The sequence below is a fragment of the Elgaria multicarinata genome, chromosome 5, assembly GCF_023053635.1.
Source record: "Elgaria multicarinata webbii isolate HBS135686 ecotype San Diego chromosome 5, rElgMul1.1.pri, whole genome shotgun sequence".
NCBI classification, from domain to species: domain Eukaryota; kingdom Metazoa; phylum Chordata; class Lepidosauria; order Squamata; family Anguidae; genus Elgaria; species Elgaria multicarinata.
In genome coordinates this window covers 34,689,740-34,695,509 of record NC_086175.1, presented here as the reverse complement: position 1 = coordinate 34,695,509, position 5,770 = coordinate 34,689,740, and positions in this window count along the sequence as shown.

Sequence of the window (5,770 nt, the reverse complement as noted above, 5' to 3'; positions counted from 1 at the left end):
GAGAAGATAGGAACCCAGCCAGCTGGAGCAAGGGGAAGAAAATGAAGGATTTGAACCCCATCCCAAGGCTAGCTGTTGCTGAGTCTAGACTGTATCTGTGGCTATGGCTTTTGGGGGACCAGGGATGCATTCCCATGTGGGAAAGTGGTTGGGGGCTGTGTACTGCCAGCAGTGGGTGGAACCAAAGCCAAGAGTGTGCAGCAGGTGGTCCCAAAGGAGTGTGTGTGATAGTGCACATGCTTTGCATGCAGAAGGTCCCTGGTTTCATCCTCAGCATCTCCAAGAAGGGCTAGAAATATTCCTGCCTGAAACCCTAGAGAGCTGCTGCCAGTCAGTGTCAACAGTATTGGGCTAGATGGACCTAGGTTCTGACTCAATATAAAGCAGCTTGCTGTGTTCCAATATTCCCTTTTTCCCTCTCTCTTAGCCCCTTTCTTTCTCATCCCTTTGTTCATCCATCTGTCATCCATTCTCTCTCTCTCTCCCCCCCCTTGATCCCCCCACACACACACGACCTCCCCCCAACCCCACAGTGCTTCCAATGCAGCCAAGAAGCAGTGGTGAAACAGCTATCTTAGTGGTATCCTATTCATTTTTTGATCAGGATTTACCCAGTTCACACCTTCTAGATGCAAGACTGATTTGGATACAATCTGTGGTTGAAGTCTGTAGATTTTGGGGCTTGCAATGTGATTCCCAGACCAAAGAAATCGCATTTGATGGCACGCATACATTTGAAAAAAATGTACATTAAAAAAAGTACTTTTGATAAATGTGCACAACTACACCTTAATCACTGGGAGAAAAGTGTGTACATTTCAAAGATGAGCAAAACTGATGCATACCTTTGGAAAAAAATATGTGCAACAATATGCATGGATTTTCATGCAAAAAGTAAAAAAAAACAGCTCGCAACTTGACATGGACTTGACTCAGAATGAAGCTTGAGATGGAATTCAGATGGAATTCACACATCCCTTGGTGTGGGTGTGGGGGTGTCTATGTACATGAGTGTCTGTGTCTGGGGATGTGGCTGTGGGGTGTGACCCCTCTCCCACTACCTATCGCTACATGCATCCTTTGCGGCAAAGCATTTGCTGACCTCTGCATTGGCAGGAACATCCACTGGATCAAAGGCCTTTCCGTTCATGGAAGGGCACCTTCAGAACCCACTGTGTTTTACTTTGGATGTGAAATGTTGATGCTGAATATGACATAGATAATTTTGAGAGAATAGATGCTTAGCTGTTGAATATTAGACATCATTCCCATCATAACTCCTGACATTTTGTTAGTATGAGGGTGTGGAACCTCTTTCAGCCCAAGGGCCGAATTCCATTTCAGAATGGTGAACGGGGCCAAAGGCGAACAGAGGCGGGCCCAAAAAATACCAGCATATTTTAGTGTAAAGTTCTTACTGTAGCTAATGCTTAGGAGAGGCATTTCAGCCTTTATAAAAGGGGAAAATCTGTGCAAAAGCCAGGAAATCACCAAATGCTCAGCAGTCAGGGAGAGGGTCGGGGCCAGGAAAAGGGGGCGGGGCCATCTGGAGAATCCCAAAGAGCCAGCTTGGTACTCCAGTTTGGGAGGCCAGATTTGGCCCCTGGGCCTGATGTTCCCCGCCCCTGGACTTGTAGCACCACTAGCAAGAATAAAAAGGAGCGTATTACCAGACTAAACTCTAGTTTGCACAAATCCAGTAAGAAAAATAAAATAAAAAATTTCAGGTGTGGTCTGAAGTAACTGGGAGAGAGGGGACTGTTGTTTGGGTACCCAGATTCGAAGCTGGAAAATATGCATACATTTTAAGTTCTCCCAATGTGGCAGAAGATAAGGCAGGCTACAGTTTCTCCCACCCATTCCTTCCATGGGCCTAACCTCAATCCCCTCCACATCCTGCTGTAATTAATAAGGGCTCCAGATATACCACACAGCAAGCAGGGGAAGGTACTGGATGATATGGCTCAGGGCTAGCCCAAGCCATTTTGCTGCCTGAGGGGGGAATATGGAACCACCATATTCCCCACCACCTGCGTTGTACCCAGCTCAAGTTATATAGTACTCAAGGCTGGTCAAGTTATGTTGGCCCCTGAGACAGAAAATCCCACACACGCCTCTCCCTGCGAGTAGAAATTCAACACTGATAAATTTAAAAGGTATCCGTTTGCCTCCCCTTTCATGACACCTCAAATCAGCTGCCAGAGGCAGGTGCCTCATTCTGCCATCTGGTAGGGCCGGCCCTGACATGGCTGGGGAGGAAACAGGCAGAATAAGTAGAAGCTGCCTTCTCTCCTGACACATTGGGAGATTTAAAGTTGTGTAAATCTTCCTCTCTGGCTTTGAGCCTGGCAACCCTAGCAGCTATTGCATAGTAGCACTACTGAGAAAGCACATGATATAACCACAGAAAGAGACAGCTCTCGATGCAAAGCATCCTGTGTTCATCTCACAGCACAAGACTGGGGGTTATACATGTCAGAAGCTACTTTTTAACCATTCCAGATGTATATATACTTTTGAACTACCCAATGACATGCATTCCTTCCCCAGCTAACTTTAAAACACACACACACACACACACACACACACACACACACACACACACACTATACATAGTTGGCTTTTGGGAAATACAAGTAATGAGATAAATAACAGAAAATCAGTGATCTGGGGCTTGGCGGCATCATGTAAGCACTGATATTGTTGCTGTTGCTGTTTCCAGGTTCTCTGCTGTCAAAGATCCTTTCATCTTCACATCCCTGCTTGCTGAAGCCTGCACCTGTGCTCCAAGAATTAATCAGCTCAGTCCAGATGGATTTTAATGACAAGGACTGTGTGCAAAGCATTATTATAAACTGACATCCGAATCATCGTGTGTGCATTTTTCTCTTTCCTTTCTATTTATAGAGTTGGTGTTGACAAGTTCAATTCAAATCCCTATAATGATCAAGCATGCAAATACTGTGTATTGGCTTATTTACTCAAAATGTGTTTTGACCCATTGCTCTAAGTAAATGGTACTCTAGACTAGTGGTCTTCCACCGGTGAGTCATGATCCCAAAGTGGGTCGCAAAATCAGTCCAGACGGGTCGCGGCAAAGCTGTCGTAAACAATTCTAGCTCTGTCATAAATCCAGTTCAGTTCTTTGTCATTGCAAAATAACAATTCTTGAGAATCCATTCTAGAATTTCATACCTCTAATGCAGGGGGTGGGCAACTTTTGGGCTTCAGCACCCATCATTCCTCATCATTAGCTAGGGCTGATGGGAGGTGTAGGCAAAAAGATCTGGTGGGCCACAACTTGCCCACCTCTAATCTATGGTTGAAAACTGTTTTCTGATTTCAAAATCACTTCACTGGCTGCCAATTAGTTTCCGGGAAAAGTATAAGTGTTTGTTATTACCTTTAAAGCCCAACATGGTTTGGGTCAAAGTTACCTGTGGGATAGCCTTCTCCCATATGATCTGCCCCACACACTCAGGTCCTCTGGAAAGAATTTACTCCTGTCAGCAAAAGCTAGGCTGACAACCGTTACCCAGAGGACCTTCTCTTCTGCTGCTCCCAGATTGTGGAATGGCCTGCCAGGAGAGATTCGTCAACTTAACAGTCTTCCCGAATTTAAGAGAGCCATAAAGACTGATCTCTTCTGACAGGCCTACCCAGTTGAATTTTAAGATGCCTTTTGATAATGTATTAGTTTTGTATGTTTTTAATCAGTTTTATGGATTTTATGCTTTTTTTAGACTGCCATCTTATTCTCTTTCATCGTCTTGTTTTCAAAGTCAAAACAGGCCAGGTTTCTTTTGTCCTTTGTTTAAGAGAGATTCTCCGTTCCTGAAGCTGTTCTAGTTAAGTCGTCTTCACAATAAGAAGAAATTTTTTTAAATCTCTTGGGGTCTGAGTTCCTGCCGCTGAAAATAATGCTGCCTCAGTTGGTAGCCCCAGTGATACCCATGACAACCACTGGAACACTGGGCAGCCCTGGTAATACTGTTTCCATGGCAGCCACAGAAGCTATGACGTGATAAAATCCATTGTGCCCTGTGCCCTGATGAGCAGTGATCCTTTCATTACCACATTCCAGTGAGGCAGAAACTGCTGTACCAGAAAGGGAAATATATATCACTGGTTCCAACCATGCAGATTTGTAAGTAGATAGCCCCATGTAGTCAATTGCTTCTGTACTCCTCCATTACTTCGTCAGGGTTTTCCTTATTGACTGATTTGTTCTATCACTACTACTACTACTTATTTTTGAACTTTCTTTAGTTTGAACTTTTTTGTGTTGAAACTTTCCAGAAATCTTGAATTTTGCCATTCTTAATATTATCTTCATTCCTTTTAATTTGATGGCCAAGAAATTACAGCACTTGTATGTTGGGTGTGTTAAAGTTTGTTTCATTTTACACTAGATGTCTGATTCTAATCTCTCCAGATTTATTTTGTAGCTGTTTGAAAATCCAAGGCATTTGGAAGTGGCCTTTCTTTTATGAACTGGTGGGAAATGATTCCTAAAAACCTAACTGGTATGGGTTAGAATGAACTTCCACTTCCCTCTGTATAAGAGTTGTAATGCACTTTGATAACTGTTAAATTAAAATCCAGGAAGGAGCAATATGTGGCTTCCTTCAGACAATTCGATTGTCACTCTCGCATCAGGTAGAACGAGACACTGCAGTGAAACTGGATGTCTGGTTCCCTCTACTCTACTAAAAACATGCTGTTATGGAATATGATGAGATACATAAATCCCCTTCATATGTTGGGATGCTTTCAGACTGAGGGCTCCTTGTGCTACCTATCAGAAGATATTGTGCAGCAATTGTCTTTTCTTCCTTAACACATTTTCCATGGTAAGGAAAAACAATGGGAAAGGTGGTGGAAAAATATGGGAGGGTTATGAGTGGAAGACGTCATCTGCCCACCCACCCCTGCCTAAAATATTGTGACTATGAACTAAACTACAAGATTAGTAGCTAATCATGTAGACTGTATATGAAGGATAGCCTTTCATTTATTCTAGTATATGCATGGCCCGAATTGAGATTGGGAGCACACTGCACCTGGAGGGGAGAATGAAATGCCTCCCTTAAAAAAAAAAAAAAAAAAAAAAAATCCCACAGGCACACACCTTGGGTGGGGGGGGGGGGAGGTTAACAAAAGAAAAATAATCTCTATCTCTATTGGCATCGATGGGAGTAGGTTTTTTTCTTTTGTGGGGAGATTTAATCTTTCATTCCCAATGCATGGTGGTCCTGATCTGAATCAGGGCCATGTGTGCTTGCTTACACTCAAGTAAACTGAAAGATAGCCTTCAGCTTTATGCTATGTGATTTGCATCTTGTGTAGTTTAACTGTGAGTCAAGCCTTGTCCAGGGAGCACACTAAATCTCACGAAGGAAGAATCATGTGAGTAAATGGGAGTGAGGATGTAGTCTTCTTGGTCTTGCCCCCAATGCTGGGTGCACTGCTGAGCCACAGCTACAGATGTCCACATGTTAGCATGGTCATCTGCAGCGTCTATTCCATGTCCACTCCACATTATTGACTGCTACTGGAAGGTGTTGTAAGGAAACACAAGAAGTAATGATGTTCCACCACATAATTCCTTAACTATGCATTACTGATATAATAGCAGAGCATGAATAGTGAGGAATTTTTCTTGGGCTTTCCTTCAGCAACTCCATATTCACTTAACTAGAGTTGCATCCATAAGTTCTGTCATAACAAGAGGATAAAGCAGGATTATTATTTTTCTTCAAGAACAACA